This window comes from Pleurodeles waltl, chromosome 7 (genome assembly GCF_031143425.1).
Source record: "Pleurodeles waltl isolate 20211129_DDA chromosome 7, aPleWal1.hap1.20221129, whole genome shotgun sequence".
Classification (NCBI taxonomy): Eukaryota; Metazoa; Chordata; class Amphibia; order Caudata; family Salamandridae; genus Pleurodeles; species Pleurodeles waltl.
Window position 1 is genome coordinate 1,256,139,141 of NC_090446.1, and position 19,224 is coordinate 1,256,158,364.

A 19,224-nucleotide genomic window follows, 5' to 3' on the forward strand; every position below is an offset into this window, starting at 1 on the left:
GTGCTGACCTCGGGCTTATGCAAAAACAACAAGATGATGGATGGAATGCTTAAATTAATCTCGGCCACTGACAATCACTTGGGGCCACATACTAATCTATTGTTTTTTTTCCCAAAATGCCACCTCAGTTCGGAGCCAGCCATTTGCAAATCAGTAGTGACCCTGCTCCTCGTGGGAAGAGTCTAGCCCAAACTGCCAGACCACGTCCTCCCTGAACCAGAACCCAAGTTACCTAGGAGCAGATTGGTATTGGAAAGGGGTCTGAGTGATTGCCAGTGGCTGAGATTAATTCAAGCATTCCATCCATCACGTTATTGTTTCTGTATTTGCTGCCCTAAGTAGGCCATGGATGGCCAGACTTTGGTGTCTGGCTCACTGTGCCACTTGACCAAGCTATACCTAGCTGAAGAGCCCTACCTAGGGCAAAACTAGTCATGGGTTGCTTTTGCTCCTGTTCAGGGAGGCCCTGGCTTAGCAGTCTGGGCTGGACTGTTCCCATGAGGAGCAGCATCAAGACTGATCTGCATATGGCTAGATCCAAATTGAGGAGGCATGTTGGGTAAAAAAAACAAAAAAACAATGGATTGGGATGTGGCCCGAGCGATTATCAATGGCTGAGATTAACTCAAGCATTCCAACCATCACCTTGTTATTTCTGGATTTGCCGACCTTGGACTTATGAGCAATACTTTGGGCCCCAACACTTAATATTTTACTAACTAGGCACTGCCTTAGAGTTCCATGTCCTTTTAAAGGGTCTCCATATTGACTTACAATATCACTACAGTGTACGGCAGAGGTTACTTTAATCCAGATATAAAGACATGGATTCGTTCTCTTGACCAGATACAACAGAAAGTGCAAAGCTCGCGTGGTGGTGGTGTCACTAGAATTCTGAGAATGAGTTTTTGAAACCTAATATACGGTTCACTGTTAAGGATTCTTCAACGAGATAGTGCGCATTTGCAGTGGTTTCACAACTAAGCATTCATGAGATTAGAGGGGTTCCCATCAATCGTGCTGGAAAAATCCCATCTGTGAAGGACAAGTACTGAAACCATTGTGGTTTATTATAAAGCACACACATCGTACAACTGTAATGTACAATAAACAATGCATGCTTTTAGTCATGTATAAAAGTGTGGTTTCTGCACTGTAGACTCGTGTGTTCGTTTGTGAAGTGCGATCATCATAAAAGCAACAAACTGAAATGTATATTTAGGTTTAGCATGATGCACAATAAAAACAATCTATTGATGCTGGTAATAATGCAGTGCATATGAAAAACTTACGGTTTCTTACGGTTTTCTTCACTGCAAATGCATAATACAGCTATTGGCAATCAGTTTTAATATCATTACAGATGCCATTTCAGGTTGGCATACACCATTCAGTTAACACCCATTCTGTTTCAGCTACCAAGTCTCTGCTGACACTACTCCCAGCAGTAAAGGCTCCCTTTTTTCCCTTATCAACTGTGTCATGGAGAAAAGACTATGCACATCCTTACCACCCACACTGTACCACAAAGAGGCAATATAATACAATATTTTTTTCAACGCCTGCTTGTGCCAAGGACAGCAATCTTTATGTTTAAAATCATCTCTAAGGCATAGTCATACTAAGAGTTATAAACAGAAAAATGTATTCACATTGTAGTGGTCTGATATATTATACCACTTCTAGTCAAGGTTCCAAACTTGACTAAGTTTGAGCTACTCAAAAAATATGATGTGTCACGTTAAAAAGATGTTTTTCTGATGTGCAACAATTACTTTCTGATCCATCCTTCCAGCAATGCAAGTCGGGGCTTACCCCACTACAAAACTGGGACTAGATGCTGAAAATCTCCCAAGAAGCACTGCCACTTATAATATGCAAAGGCAAATACCTACAGAGTGAACACAAGTGCTGAGAAGATTGCATGATGGCCATGGACACCATGTGATCAGAATTGGAAGCAACTACCACATGCACAAGAGAGATTAGGTGCCACAGTTTACAATCAATGATGCCAAGGGCCATTTCTTGGATAAGCAAGGTCTCAAAGTCCTGAGAGTGAAAACATGAAAACAATAGCAGTTGCACTCAGAAGAACAATCACTCAAATGTCATATAAGTGAACAGACCTCTAGGAATATCAGACGCCACACATGTCAACAGTGGGACACTACAAAGTGGGAAAATAAGAGGAAAATGAGCGGTGGAAGATGGCATTCCCCATAACTGGGATTAAAGTGGAGAAGTACTAAACGAAAAACAGCACTATTTTCAGTGTTACAATGTTTGGTTTTCACCCCTAATTGCAGAGAGTTGCCACGTTTGGACTATGATTCAGCACGGTTTGGATCCACAACCATTAAATTAATTGCCAGGCCACAATATGTATACTCGCTGAGATGCAGGATACCATCATCCAGCTATGTGTCCTGCAAATACCAGCCGCTGGCCTCCCCTCAACTCAACCTTCATTACTGAAGGCCCAGGCAAGCCACAATAGAACAGAAAAGGCATTCTCCACCAGGCATCGCATGAACAACAAACAATAGCAGCACTGTAGTAACTGGGAGAAGGAAAAAGAAGGAAGCAGCTTTGAGGTGACTAAGGAAGGGCATATTTCTGCCATGTGGAGTAAGCAGCCACTAATGTCTGAAAATGTCACTCACAGAAAGACACACTGAGCAGTAAAGCCTGACACTGTGAGCACACAAAAGGCATACCAGTGTATACTCACACCTCATGTGGGCCACAAGTAAGTACAGGATCAAGCACGCACAGGTGGTATCATCTCAACAGACAAAACCAGAATTGCTGCAGGATGATCTAGTTGAGACAAAACGGGTGTTTATATACAGTATATCATATATGGGTGCTAGACTTCAGGTTGAGGACTCACAGCGTTTGTGAGCCCTAGGATGCGGAAGGCTGGCGAGGTGGTAATGAACAGGATGAGGACTTGATAAGACACTTTACGTCTTTCAGCTTGTTTTCAAAATTATATCTAATCATTTCTTTTTTACTGGGAAATGATTTACGAAGGAAAGGGTCAAGAGTGGTGACTATTGATGGTAAAGGGACCAAGGAGTAAAATAGGATAAGATGAAGGTATACTTATACACATATACCTAAGTAGACTATACGTGGCTGTATGTACTTATTTATTTCCGTGCATTTATTTAAGAGGATTGAACAAGTAAGTAAGCATGCCGAAATGCTATTGCTTCAGAGCTCCCATATTCCAGGAAAGTCATTTATGTTTAAGGTTATTGCTTTGGGACTAGCACCCTCAGGATAGGAGGCTGTTTTTGCTGGGATGAAAGGTACAGTGGGCAAATGAGAAGGGCTATATTCCATAAAATAGATAGGTCAAATATTATTTAAGAATTTTGTGCCTCAAAAGCATGCAGCCATGTCCATTCCAATAGGTAGAAGTTAGTTTCTAATGGTTTTAAAAGGACTCTAATTACTTTTCCTCATTTTCGCTTCTGACAAATTTAGATGTCTATTGTGAGGGATTTTGTCATTAATACTTCAAAAAGAAATATACACAGAAAGTGGGTTTTGAATCAGTCCTCTTCAGACATTGCCTTTATTTGTTTTTTATGGTTTGATATTATTAGGATATGATGTTCAGCAATGTTATAGCATTTTGAGGATGCTTACATCAAGCAGTACTTTTTTAAGCTACACATAAAACATGACCTACATGTTGAACCCAATGTGTTGTCTTTGATGTACTTATAGACACAATGAGATTTTAATTGCTGATTTATGGATTTACTGTTTGCAGTTCAGATGCCTAAGCTTGTAAAAAAATATGCTTTAATGGCCCTTCAGCATTCATATATTGTTGGATTTACAGCTCTTTTGTGCCCCAAAAAAAGATATGCCAGTCACCCCCTGTCCAAGCAAGGACCCTCACACTAGTCAGGGTAAAAGAGAATCACCCTCAGCTAACCCCTGCTTACTCCCTTGGTAGCTTGGCACAAGCAGTAGGCTTAACTTCAGAGTGCTAGGTGTAAAGTATTTGTATCAACACACACAGTAACTTGATGAAAACACTACAAAATGACACAACACAGCTTTAGAAAAATAGAAAATATTTATCTAAACAAAACAAGACCAAAGCAACATAAATCCACAATACACAAGTCAAGTTATCAATTAAAAAGCAAAAAGAATCTTCATGTAATTTTAAACACAGCGCTAATGCGGTTAGAGTAAAAATGTACCTTGGGTGCATCAAAAATAAACCTGCACGGGTGAGTGTGCATCAAAAAGGGCCTGCGATGTGTCGAATTCACTCACAAGTGAGACCTTGCGTTGTTTCTCCTTTAGTCGAGTCAGCGTGTGTCGTTTCTTCTCTCCGCAGGAAAGCGATGCATCGATCCGGTCAGTACTCTCGGGTCTGGGCAGGCCTTGCATAATTTTTACACACCCAGTGGTGTTTGCGTCAGAAATCCAGCTGCACGATGATCCGACAACCACGCAGCGCGGGTTGCGATCTCACCAGCCTCCGTCAGCAATGTTGCTGGTCGTTTCTTCAGCTGCATGCGTTGATCTTCCAGTCGCGCTGCAGGCGAGCGTCGATTTTCAGGCGCGAAGCAGGCGTCGAGTTGATTTTTCAGCTGTGGATCAGAGTTGCGTCAATCTTTTCCCCGCACGGCGGTCTGTGCGTGGATTTCTCACTCTTGTCCTGCCAGCTTCTCCTTTCAGGGTCCTCAGAACTGGATGGGCACCACTTGGCAGAGTAGGAGTCTCAGCCGAGGCTCGAGGTGCTGGCAGAGAGAAGTCTTTGCTGTCCCTGAGACTTCAAATAACAGGAGGCGAGCTCTAAATCAAGCCCTTGGAGAGTTCTTCACAAGATGGAAGGAAAACAAAGTCCAGTATTTGTCCACTAGAACAGGCAGAAGCAACAACTGCAGGATAGCTTCACAAAGCACAGGCAGGGCAACTCTTCTTCCTCAGCTCTTCAGCTCTTTTCCAGGCAGAGGTTCCTCTTGGTTTCCAGAAGTGTTCTAAAGTCTGTGGTTTTGGGTGCCCTTCTTACACCCACTTTGCCCTTTGAAGTAGGCTTACTTCAAAGAAAAGTCTCTCTTATTTGTGAAATCCTGCCTTGCCCAGGCCAGGCCCCAGACACACACCAGGGGGTTGGAGACTGCATTGCGTGAGGGCAGGCACAGCCCTTTCAGGTGTACGTGACCACTCCTCCCCTCCCTCCTAGCACAGACGGCTCATCAGGAAATGCAGACTACACCCCAGCTCCCTTTGTGTCACTGTCTAGTGAGAGGTGCAACCAGCCCAACTGTCAAACTGACCCAGATAGGGAATCCACAAGCAGGCAGAGTCACAGAAATGGTTAAAGCAAGAAAAGGTCCACTTTCAAAAAGTGGCATTTTCAAACACACAGTCGTAAAATCAACTTTACTAAAAGATGTATTTTTAAATTGTGAGCTCAGAGACCCCAAACTCCACATGTCTATCTGCTCCCAAAAGGAATCCACACTTTAATCAGATTTAAAAGTAGCTCCCATGTTAACCCATGAGAGGGACAGGCCTTGCAACAGTGAAAAACGAATTTAGCAATATTTCACTGTCAGGACATATAAACCACATTACTATATGTCCTACATTACCCATACACTGCACCCTGCCCTTGGGGCTACCTAGGGCCTACCTTAGAGGTTTCCTACATGTGAGAAAAGGGATGGTTTAAGCCTGGCAAGTGGGTACACTTGCCAAGTCGAATTTACAGTTTAAAACTGCACACAGACACTGCAGTGGCATGTCTGAGACATGATTACAGAGCTACTAATGTGGGTTGAACAACCAGTGCTGCAGGCCCACTAGTAGCATTTGATTTACAGGCCCTGGGCACCTCTAGTGCACTTTACTAGGGTCTTACTAGTAAATTAAATATGCCAATCATGGATAAACCAATCAACCATACAATTTACAGAGAGCATATGCACTTTAGCACTGGTTAGCAGTGGTAAAGTGTTCTGAGTTCAAAAGCCAACAGCAACAGATCCGAAAAAATAGGAGGCAGGAGGCAAACAGATTGGGGATGACCCTGCATAAGCAAAAAAGTTCAACACCTGCATAAAGCCTTTATGCAAACCTGCAACAATTATACTGTCCCTTTTTCAAAAGAATAAGTATCAGATAAAAATGTTATTATGACTATAGCTAACCAACCCTATCATATCTATCCCACATCCATAGCTAACCACATTCTCCTACGATATTTTAACTATCATATCTACCTACATACCATATTACACTAACCATAACTAACCTACTATACACTTACCTATCATACCTAATCTTTCATACCTTATATTGCTACTGTACTGAACCTAAAATAACTAACCTGTAATTCTCCCTCATTGCTTGTTGAGGTAGAGTAGTGCTTCAAGGCATGCTTGGTCTAGATCGCTAGGGCAAGGAACTACCTCAATCAGTCAATACCCCATAAAGACAACCAGATGCTAAGGCTAATGTCCCTTATTCATGGTGTAGTTTGCTAGACAATACGCACCTGCCACCACCAATGATGGAATATACTTCAAAAATGATTCTGCATCTAGGAGACTTAGTTGATCTACAACCCTGGCAACATTTTCAGTTTTGCCAAAACTCCAGGCCCTCAAAAGTACTGAAGAGGGAACTGATTAATGGTTAGTGTAGTCAGATCAAAAGCTAGAACGTTGAGGAGCAAGTGCTTTGTTCTCCACAGTTGTCTGCTATGTAAACACATCCATCCATTCCAGAAGGATCAATCTCTTCATATTTCGAAGCTAGGAGAATAGCAGTGGTTCCTACTAGTTGCAGCTTTTCTCTAAAGATGGACAAAAAATATAAAGACGTCCAAGAATTTGACAGGCAGGTATATTTTTTCTCCTCGAAGTTTATAATCTTTGCCAAATTTAAATATCCAGTCAACTGAAATGGTGTGCATTCCTGCCTTGAAGTCTGGCTGCTTTTGCATGTTAATGCCTCATCTCTGCTTCAGGAAGGTATTGATGAGTATCTTAAAGGTACTCGTCAGAAATTATAAGATGTATAGGTAGTTGAGATTGTTCTTTTTGACATTCTGTTAATTCTGTCTTTCATCTGCCACTTGGGACTTGAAAGATGTGTCTACCATCATTGACGACCCTGTCTTGAGATCCAGAGTCAGATTTAAATCATGTTTCACATCATTCAGATCCAGAGGGGGTTTAATAGGTGCCACATGTTTAACAGGGTAGGGACATCTGTTCTTTGCATCAGGTGCCTCATTCAGATAGGTGGTTGTTGGACCTGGCTTTTTGACAGGGTCATCCCCAAACTTTTTGCCTCCTTCCTCCTATTTTTTCTGACCTGTTGTTTTTGGCATTTGAACTCTGGGCACTTTACCACTGCTAACAAGTGCTAAAGTGCATATGCTCTCTGTGTGAATTGCACTGTTGATTGCTTTATCCATGATTGGCTATTTAATTTACTTCTAAGACCCTAGTAGAGTGCACTATATGTGCCTAGGGCCTGTAGATTAAATGCTACTAGTGGGCCTGCAGCACTGGTTCTGCTACCCACTTAAGTAGCCACTTCACCTTGTCTCAGGCCTGCCATTGTAAGGCCTGTGTGTGCAGTTTCACTGCCACTTCGACTTGGCGTTTAAAAGTACTTGCCAAGCCTAGAACTCCCCTTTTTCTACATATAAGTCATCCCTAATGGTTGCCCTAGGTAACCCCTAGAGCAGGGTGCTGTGTGGGTAAAAGGCAGGACATGTACCTGTGTAGTTATATGTCCTGGTAGTGTAAAACTCCTAAATTAGTTTTTACACTACTGTGAGGCCTGCTCCCTTCATAGGCTAACATTGGGGCTGCCCTCATACACTGTTGAAGTGGCAGCTGCTGATCTGAAAGGAGCAGGAAGGTCATATTTAGTAGTGCTTGCCAAGTCTAAAGCTCCCCTTTTTCTACATATAAGCCACCCCTAATGTGTGCCCTGGGTAACCCCTAGAGCAGGGTGCTGTGTGGGTAAAAGGCAGGACATGTACCTGTGTAGTCTATATGTCCTGGTAGTGTAAAACTCCTAAACTCGTTTTTACACTACTGTGAGGCCTGCTCCCTTCACAGGCTACGATTGAGGCTGCGAGAAGTGGCAGCTGCTGATCTGAAAGGAGCAGGAAGGTTATATTTAGTATGGACAGAATGGTAATACAAAATCCTGCTGACTGGTGAAGTCGGATTTGATATTACTATTCTAGAAATGCCACTTTTAGAAAGTGAGCATTTCTCTGCACTTAAATCTTTCTGTGTCTAGCAATCTAGCTTGACGTGACACCTGCAGTGCGAATGGAACTTCGACGCACGGCCTCGCATGGACAACACCGCCTGACTTCCAGAGGGGAAATGGACGCGACACCTGCTGTGAGAAAGAAAATTCCACGCACAGCCTCCCGGAATGACGCACAGCTGGATAACACGCCGAAGAATCCACGCACAGACCCTGGGACATCTGGTAATCCCGCAATCCATAGAAGGAGACGGTCCGCGTGCCGTAAAATGATGCACGTCTTCCCCGAGTGAAAAATAAAGACGCAAGTCCGTGTGTGAAGGGGCGCAACCGACGCACACACCATTTTTCCTCCCGTAGAACGACGCACGTCTCCCCAAATGAAAAATAACGATGTAAGTCCGTGTGTGAAGGGGCTTAACCGACGCACACATCATTTTTCCACGCATCTCCTCTTCTGCGGCCCTCTGCGGAGATTTTCCACTCCAAACCAGGTACTTTGTGCGTGAAAGAGACTTTGTTTACTTTTTAAAGACTTAAGACACTTCATATCACCTTTACAAATTCATATTGCATCTTTGATCGTTTTGACCTGAAAATACCCAGATAAATAGTCTATATTTTTCTAAACACTGTGTGGTGTATTTTTGTGGTGCTATATTGTGTTATTGTATGATTTATTATACAAATGCTTTACACATTGCCTTGTAAGTTAAGCCTGACTGCTCAGTGCCAAGCCACCAGAGGGTGGGCACAGGATAATTTGGATTGTGTGTGACTTACCCTGACTAGAGTGAGGGTTCTTGCTTGGACAGAGGGTAACCTGACTGCCAGCCAAAGACCCCATTTCTAACATTGGTGAAGCCCTGTTTAGTGGTCAGGCATTTAGGAAGGTATTTTCCAGGAACAGGGACTGCATTTACAGACCCTGGTGGAAAGGCAATGTATGGTGCACCCTAGAAGAATGTGGGCCTGAGGTAATCATTCTGTGTCAGCCCCCCATAGTACCGCTCCCTGGTGAAGTTGCTGGGACAGTAGGGTAGGCTGAAGCATGTTCTCCGTCTTCATTATGGCAAAGAGTATCTGGGAGTTTTCATGGCCATATGAGGTGACCCTGAAGACCCACTGGAGGAAGTTGTCCGAAGCACTTTTAGGGTCAAGATTAGTTGTGGTTGGTGTGCAGGCAGGTCAACAGTGTTGGCCTGTCATTACCTACCAAGCCAATGTCCCATACCCACTTGCCATATCTACCTAGATACCATAGCTACTGTACCTAATATACCATCTTTTTCAAATATACCTATCATAGCAACCATACATACTGACATATCTACCATACTTACTGTTAGAAATGGGGTCTTTGGTTGACAGTCAGGTTACCCCCTGTCCAAGCAAGAACCCTCACTCTAGTCAGGGTAAGACACACATAATCCAAATTATCCTGGGCCCACCCTCTGGTAGCTTGGCACTGAGCAGTCAGGCTGAACTGCGAAGGCAATGTGTAAAGTATTTGTGCAATAAATCATGCAATAACACAGTATAACACCACAAAAATACACCACACAGTGTTTAGAAAAATATTGAAGATTTATCTAGATACATGCAGATCAAAACAATCAAGATTTGATAAGTACATGTTGAAATATCACTTCAGAGAATTATAAAAAGAGTCTTTAGTCTTTAAAAAGTAACAAGTGTCTCTTGCAAGCACAAGATAACTTGTTTGCGTTCAAATTCTCCACAAGGGACCGCAGAGGAGGAGATGCGTGGAATACGAGGTGTGCATTTGTTTCTCCGGGCGCGCACAGATGATGCGTCAATAATTTTCCATGCAGGGAAGGCTTTGTGTTGATTTCTGGTGTGCTGTCTTGGATCCTCTTCTGGGTTGCAGGGTATTCGTATGCCCCGGGGATGATGCAGAGAAATCCTTGGCATGCAGGACGAAGACACAGGAGCTGCGTCAATCCGGGGGGCAATGCAAGGAAAGTTCTGTCATACCCAGGCGCTGTGTCAATTCTTCTCACAGAAAGTCGGGCTGCGTTGTTCTGGCTCGGCTATGCGTCAATCCAGTGGGCTGTGCATCAAAGTTCCGGTCGCAACGCTGGCGCTGTGTCGAATTTCTCTCTGGTAGCCGGGCTGTGTCGTTCCAATTAGGTGTGTGGTGATTTTCTCACTGCGATGCAGGCTTTGCATTGTTTCTGGCAGTCTATTCATCATCGTTTCACCGCACAAAGAGTTTTTTGCAGGAGGAAGTCTTTTTGGCCCTGAGACTTCAAGGAACAGGAGGCAAGCTCTATCCAAGCCCTTGGAGAGCACTTCTCAGAAGAGCCAGAGGGCAGCAAGGCAGCAGGGCAACAACAGGGCAGCAGTCCTTTGCAGAAAAGCAGTCAGGTGAGTCCTTTGGGCAGCCAGGCAGTTCCTCTTGGCAGGTTGCAGGTTCTGGTCCAGAATTTCTTCACCAGTGGCATCTTGTCCAGAAGTGTCTGATTTGGTAGGATCAGAGGACCTGTTTAAATACCCAAATGTGCTTTTGAAGTGGGGGAGACTTCAGGGAGTGGCTTAGAAGTGAACATTGTCCCCTTTCAGTTCCATCCTGTTTGCCAGGGTCCCAGTAGGGGGGTTGGCACTCCATTGTGTGAGGGCAGGCCACTTTCCTTTCAAATGTAAGTTTCAGGTCTTTCACCCTCCCAGCCCTGGAAGACTTATTCAGTATGCAGATGTGTGCAGGTGTGACTGAGCATTCTGTGGTTGGGGTTGTCAGGGTGAAATGCACAAGAGAGCTGCCAACTAACCTAGCCAGATGTGGATTGTAAGGCACTTGCCATTTAAAAGTACTTGCCAAGCCTAAAACTCCCCTTTTTCTACATGTAAGACACCCCTAAGGTATGCCCTAGGTAACCCATAAGGCAGGGTGCTAAGTAGGCAAAAGGCAGGACATGTACCCATGTTGTTTACATGACCTGGTAGTGTAAAACTCCTAAATTCGTTTTTACACTGCTGTGAGGCCTGCTCCCTTCATAGGCTAACATTGGGGCTGCCCTCATACATTGTTTGAGTGGTAACTGCTGATCTGTAAGGAGTAGGAAGGTCATATTTAGTATGTCCAGAATGGTGATACAAAATCCTGCTGACTGATGAAGTTGGATTTAACATTACTTTTTAAGAAATGGCACTTTTAGAAATGCACTTACATCTGTGCCTTACAATCCATGTCTGGCTGGGTTTAGTTGACAGCTCCTTGTACATTCACTCAGGCACACCCCAAACACAGGATACTCAGCCTCACTTGCATACATCTGCATTTTGAATGGGTCTTCCTGGGCTGGGAGGGTGGAGGGCCTGCCCTCACACAAAGAACTGCCACACCCCCTACTGGGACCCTGGCAGATAGGATTGAACTGAAAGGGGACCTGGTGAACTTCTAAGCCACTCTTTGAAGTCTCCCCCACTTCAAAGGCACATTTGGGTAGATACCAACTCAGACACTTCCTGGAGAAGAAAACTGGAAACAGAACCTGCATCCTGCCAAGAAGAACTGCCTGGCTGCCCAAAGGACTCACCTGTCTGCTTTCTGTGAAGGACCGCTGCCTTGCTGTTGTCCTGCTGCCTTGTTGCTCTTTGGCTGTGGTGAAGAAGTGCTCTCCAAAGGCTTGGATAGAGCTTGCCTCCTGTTCCCTAAAGTCTCAGGAGCAAGGAGACTTCATCTCTTCAAGAAGGACCCCTTGTGCAGCGAAATTCGATGCACAGCCTGCCAGAAATGACGCACAGCCTGCACCATGGTGAAAATTTCATTGCACGCCGAACTGGAACGATGCAGCCCGACTTCGCAACGAGAAGATCGACACAGCGGCAGCGTAGCAACCAGAAATTCGATGCACGGCCCACCAAAAAGACGCACAGCCGAGCCAGAACGACACACCCTGACTTCCAGAGAGGAATCGACGCAGCTCCTGCCGTGTGGTAGAAAATTTGACGGAACACCTACTGGATCGACGCATCTCCTGTGACAGGAAATCCATGCACCATCCCCGGGGCATCTAAAAACCCTGAAACCCGAAGAGGATCCATGACCGAGCGCCGGAAATTGACACACAGCCACCCCTGCATGAAAACTAAATGACGCATTGCTGTGTGCAGCCAGAGAAATCAACGCACACCCCTTTGTTTCCACGCATCTCCTCCTCTGCAGTTCTTTGCGGAGATTTTTTACGCGAACCTGGTACTTTGTGCTTGAAAGAGACTTTGGTGGTCATTACAACATTGGCGGTATAAGGCGCTTACCGCCATGCAGAAGACCGCCAATACACCGCGGCGGCGGCGGGAGCCCGCCACAACTATTATGACACACATCACGGAATCCGCCGAAATTCAAACACCCACACAATACCGCCACACCAAAGGTCAGCGATAAACATGCGGAAACAAATCCTCCACCTCCACGCCAACAGAAACACGCCCATGCCATTACGACCCACGAATCCACGCGGCGGTCTTTCAACCGCGGTATTCCATTGGCGGTACACACCGCTGCGCTCAAAATACACACACAGCTCCAAAACACCGCCACATTGGACAATTCAAAATACACACACCTGATACACATACACACACCACACCCACACACCCAACACAATATAAAACACACACCCACATCACCCACAAACCCCTACTACCAAAAGTTCAGAGAGAAGGCCAGAGCGAGACAGCACAGAATAGAGAACCCCATCACACTGAGGCACACTACACCATCACCCACACAACATCCACGCACAAAACACCACATACCACTACACTCACCACACTCATCAGCACATACACCACCCCACACATCACACACACCACCGCATGTCACGCCAAAGACACCCCCGCTTCTCCGAGGAGGAGCTCAGGGTCATGGTGGAGGAAATCCTACGGGTAGAGCCACAGCTATTTGGCTCACAGGTACAGCCAGGAAGATGGAGCTATGGCAAAGAATAGTGGACAGGGTCAATGCTGTGGGACAGCACCCAAGAAATAGGGAGGACATCAGGAAGAGGTGGAACGACCTATGGGGGAAGGTGCGTTCCACGGTATCGAGGCACAACATTGCGGTACAGCGGACTGGCGGCGGACCCCCACCTCCTCCCCCACAACAAACAACATGGGAGGAGCAAGTCTTGTCCATCTTGCATCCTGAGGGCCTCGGAGGAGTCGTTGGAGAAAGGGACACTGGTAAGTCAAATCTTCACTATCATATCCCCCACCCTACCTGCATGCTATCACACACCCCCACCCTCACATCCTCCCCTATCACCCTAACTCCTCACTAATGTACCCATAACACCAACCACCCATCCCAACCCCAAGACCTGCATGACACAACTAAGCATGGATACCCATCACTAAAGCATGCCCACTGCACATACCCAGAACACCCCCCAACCATCAGCAAACAAGCCCCCACAAAGGAATGCCTGCACTGTGTCACCCTCCTCCTCTTCTCCCTCCTCCCTCCCAGTGCCGTCTACACACACACCTGCATTCACCACATCTACAGGCACTAGGACTCGCACCAGGACACCAAGCACAACAAGCCGCTCACCTGCACTCACCACCTCCACTGCTATTTACACGTCCCCTGTGTCCTCTCCCAGTGTGTCTGTGACGCCCCCTCCCAAAGTACACAAACGCCGGCAATCACTCACCCAACATCCATCCACCTCACAACAGCCTCCAGTACCTGCACCTGCACCCAAAACACCTAAAGTGACACCTCCTACAACCACCTCCTCTTCCTCCACTCCCAGACCCCCTCCAGCTACCCATCCCAGTGTCCGTCAGAAACTGTCCCTATGTCAAATTGACCTTTTTGCCCCCACCCCCCCTCCAATTCATCAGTCCCGTCGTAGCGCCTCAGCCAAAAAGCCTCCAGTACCAGTGGTGCGTGTTCCAGGTTTTTGGAGTGCACCGTCCACCAGGGCAGGCAGTAGGACCCGGAGCCAAGGCACTGGCAGCCCACCCCCTGTAAAGGCTCTGAAATTGGGGAGTGGACGACGGGACCATGTCAAGACTCCTGGTGGGACAACAAGTGAAATGGGATCCAAGGCGATTGGTGAGTCAGCTGTAACTCCAAAGAAGGTGGGGAAGGTCCAGAGGAAGTCTCCCCAGCCTGTTGTGAGTGTCACAGTAGAGAAGTGCGCCATCATTTCCGGCGGTCCAGACACAACCGCCAGCACCGTCATCACTGGTCCAGAGACCACCGCCAGAGTCACAGCCCAGGAGGGCCCAAGTATCGTCACTGGTCAGGAGACCACCGCCGGAGTCACAGCCCAGGAGGGACCAAGTATTGTCACTGGTCCAGAGACCACCGCCAGAGGCACAGCACAGGAGGGCCCAAGTATCGTTACTGGTCCAGAGACCACCGCCAGAGTCACAACCCAGGAGGGCCCAAGTATCGTCACTGGTCCAGAGACCACCGCCACCGCCAGAGTCACAGCCCAGGAGGGCCCAAGTATCGTCACTGGTCAGGAGACCACCACCGGAGTCACAGCCCAGGAGGGACCAGGATCCCACAGCCCCGCTGGCCAATGATGTAACGTCATACCACACACCAATGTCCAGTGTGGAGATCGTCATGCCACACACCAATGTCCAGTGTGGAGTTCGTCATGCCACACAGCAATGTTCAGTGTGGAGTTAGTCATGCCACACACCAATGTCAGTATCTGAACCGCCATGGCAAAGCACCGCTGAACAGTCCAGAACCGCCATGTCAAAGCACCGCTGAACAGTCCAGAACCGCCGTGTCAAAGCACCGCTGAACAGGGCAAAGACCGCCATGGCAAAGCACCGCTGTACAGTCCATAGACCGGCATGGCTAAGCACCGCTGAACATTCCAGAACCGCCATGTCAAAGCACCGCTGAACAGGGCAAAGTCCGCCATGGCAAAGCACCGCTGAACAGTCCATAGACCGGCATGGCTAAGCACCGCTGAACAGGGCAAGCACCGTGTAGGTATGAATAGGCCGCCACATCAGGCATCCGTCTCCCATGTGCAGCTGGGACAGTGACAGGACATGAACTTTCACGGGGAGACTCATCCAGTCTGGGCACCAGTCCCACCCAGTACCAGTAGAGAACTGCATCTACTTGCGAAATTGTGGCTTTGCACTCCCCAGGATGGTCTAGTGGGCAACCCACCCACTTGTGAGACTTGAGAGACTGTGGCTTTGCACTCCCCAGGATGGCACAGTGGGCAAGCCACCCACTGTAGTGACTTGAGAGACTGTGGCTTTGCACTCCCCAGGATGGCACAGTGGGCAAGCCACCCACTTGTGAGACTTGAGAGACTGTGGCTTTGCACTCCCCAGGATGGCACAGTGGGCAAGCCACCCACTGTAGAGACTTGAGAGACTGTGGCTTTGCACTCCCCAGGATACATCAATGGGCATGGAGCCCCGTCATGGATCTGGCTTTGCATTCATCCGGCTGAGGTGCCCCCCCTTCCCTTCCCCCTGAGGTGCCTGTAGTGTTTCTATCTGATGCCCCGGCAATGTTCTCTCGGATTTTGGTCAGGTATCTATTGTGGGCCTCGCCCATGCATTTTTCGACTGTTGGTGCACGGACATTGTTGTGTACATATCTGCACTACTTTGTGTATTGTATATATAATTATGAGTGATTTAGAGATATGTATAAGTATATTTTTGTATGACATGTATATTGGCACATTACAATGTTTGACCGCAATTCGCTTTGTCTTTGCATTCTTCCGGGGGGATTGTGGGTTGTTAATGTGATATTTTTGACTGCATTGGTGTGTATGTTGTCTAATGCGAGGGTGGGGGTGTTTGGTGGGTGTCCCCCTAACTTTTGCCTCCCCCGTGTCGTAGATGCAGTACTCACCGGTATCTTCTGCGCCTACGTCGCTGTTTGTCGTAAACGAGCAGAAAGACAAGGGCAGGTAGTATTTGGAGTTCCGGCTCCATGGAGTCGTCGTTCCTCGTGGGATGTGTTCAGGTGAGCGTTTTCCCATAGCAAAAGCTGTTTCCGCCGTGTTTTTATCCACAGTGAGTCCGCCCCGGAAAAGGTGGCGGATTGGTGTGTTGTGATACTGTGGGCGGTACATTGTCTCACGCCTGTCTGTTGGCGGTGACCGCTGCGCTGTTTGTCTGTACCGCCGTGGCGGGCGGTGTGTTAAAGTGGCTGTCTTTGTTGGCGGTTTCCGCCAGGGTCATAATTCCCTTTTTTTTCCGCCGGCCTGTTTGCGGTATTTCCGCAGCTTTAACACCGTCCGCCAGGGTTGTAATGACCCGCTTTGTTTGCTTTTAAAAAGACTTAAGACACTTTATATCACTGATATTCAATGATATCTCAGCATTTACTTATTGCATTTTAATTGTTTTGACCTGCATTTATCCAGTTAAATATTATGTATTTTTCTAAAGACTGTGTGGTGTATTTTTGTGGTGCTATATCGTATTATTGTATGATTTATTGCACAAATACTTTACACATTGGCTTCTAAGTTAAGCTTGACTGCTCAGTGCCAAGCTACCAGAGGGTAGGCACAGGATCATTTAGATTGTATGTGACTTACCCTGACTAGAGTGAGGGTCCCTGCTTGGACGGAGGTAACCTGACTGCCAACCAAAGACCCAATTTCTAACACCATACATATGTACCTACCACACCTATCATGCCATACCTATCACGCTATAACTAGGGTAACTACAGTAGACACATACCTATCTACCTACCATACCTATCTACCATACAAACCAACCTATCCACCGCCCATACTTAACCTGCTTTACCTACCACATATAACCTATCCTATGTAACCTGCTGTCTATACTTTACCTAACATATTTAACTACTGTGCTTCCTAAATCTATACCTTTAATCTAGTTACTTAGCATAACTACTTAATCATCACACCTACATGTCTATATCTCCTTACCATAGCTAACATACATATGTACATATCAGACATACAATATTTTATCTACCATAACATTCCTACGTTTACATTTACCTATCATACTTAACCTAACTATAGTTAGGTTATATCACCCCTTCCACACCCACCCACTATGCCTCTTGTCATACCTTCCCTATTTACTGTACATAACCTAACACACCAAACATGTAAAACCTACATCTGACTTACAATATCTTCTTACTTACCCCATCTGCCTACCAAATCTACCATACACACCTACCTGTCTGCCTTATCTATTGTACGCACCTTCCTTACTTTAACTATTTTATATTTCATAAGTAACCTACAAAATCTTATGTAGATACCATGCAGCCTACCATACAAACTATCTAAGCTACCTCTCATACCTAACCTACTAACCTACTTACCATCCTTAACAAACCTACCTACAATACCTACCATATGTATTTACTTACACTATTTCTAAGTACCATACAGAACAATCCATACCTACTTACATACATATCCAATATCTTACCTCATCTACTATACCTAACATCACTATTAGACATACCCACCATACGGACCATTCCTAATTGACCATAGCAAACGTCCTTTCTGTGGTGTCTGCATCTTATGACTGCCTAAGGCAGCAGTTTTGTCATGAGGATAAGGTATGCCTAAGGAACCTCTAGTAAACGGTGGTACTGAAGCCTGAATTGGAAAGCACTGTTTTCAGCTTTGCAGTTAATGTCATTGTTACTTTACAGCAAACATTAGCAAAACCAATAGGTCTGGTGCTGCCTGCTAACCTTTTGGCTTTGGCATTCTTTTTTCGTTTTGTCATGGTTTGTGCAAAATCTTAGCCATCTTGCTGAGCCATCATCATTCTAAAAAAGAATCATTGATTAAAGCCAAAATTGTTTCTTGGTTTCAAAACAGCCTGTTACCACAATAATCTTAGGAAACGACTTTTTGTGTGAATGTGCTCCTTGTTTACTCAAAGTAAAATCAGGAGGTGATTCAAGTTTGCTAATCCACTGCCCCATGATGCATGTGAATGACACAACTACGGAGTAATGGCTGAATTCTGGCTGAAAACCCCTAGAGATAACTATGTTATACACATATTTGCAGTATTGTAGTAAAGTCAAAAGTTCTTGACTAACACCATACCTCAATAAACTAATTGGTTTGGCATTGGCAGACAGCCTTTTGGTCTTGATAATGATAGATAGATAGATAGATAGATAGATAGATAGATAGATAGATAGATAGATAGATAGATAGATAGATAGATAGATAGATAGATAAAGAATAGGGAGACAGATAAGGTTACAAAGGTAGACAGACATAGACATATAGAGTTGCATAGCTAGAATCATAGATAGATAGATAGATAGATAGATAGATAGATAGATAGATAGATAGATAGATAGATAGATAGATAGATAGATAGATAGATAGATAGATAGATAGATAGATAGGCTGGACAATGAAGAGCACTCAAAGTACAGTAAAAAGCCATGCTGGCACTACATACAGACTACATTGGTTTCCAAATATAACAATGTGCAGAAGCACTCAAAGCACACTAGAAAGCCATACAAGCAGGAGATACAGTCTAAGGGCCTAATTAAGAGTTTGGCGGTCTTGTGGCTGCCAAACCCGCAATGGGGGTCAGACCGCCACACTCCTAGTGGTCCAACCGCCAGATTATGATCCTGGCAGTTAGACCACCACAAGACTGCCACCTCCGCCAAAGTCAGGGATCCCGACGGGTTGGCGGTGGTCAAAGTTCTGGTCAGCCATGGCTTACCTTTCCTCCGGCCTTTTCATGGCTGGGTCCAAGCCATGAAAAGGCTGGCAGAAAGGCAGTTCTGGGGGCCACATGGGGGGCCCCTGCACTGCCTATGAAAATGTTGTGAGCAGTGCTGGGACCCCCTTGTCAGCACCCTGAGAATGCACAGTTTGCTAAGCAGACAGTGCATATTCCAAGGGTGCTGCGTGTGATGGG

The 19,224-nt window shown here is 45.9% G+C and overlaps 1 protein-coding gene and 1 pseudogene across 1 annotated transcript in view; both read right to left on the reverse strand.

The window, feature by feature from the left end:
- The window catches only part of GLP2R (glucagon like peptide 2 receptor), a 754,367-nt gene that overhangs the window by 149,197 nt on the left and 585,946 nt on the right, over nt 1-19,224 (reverse strand). The window lies entirely within an intron of this gene.
- LOC138245884 (cyclin-A1 pseudogene) lies at nt 6,498-19,100 on the reverse strand (annotated as a pseudogene).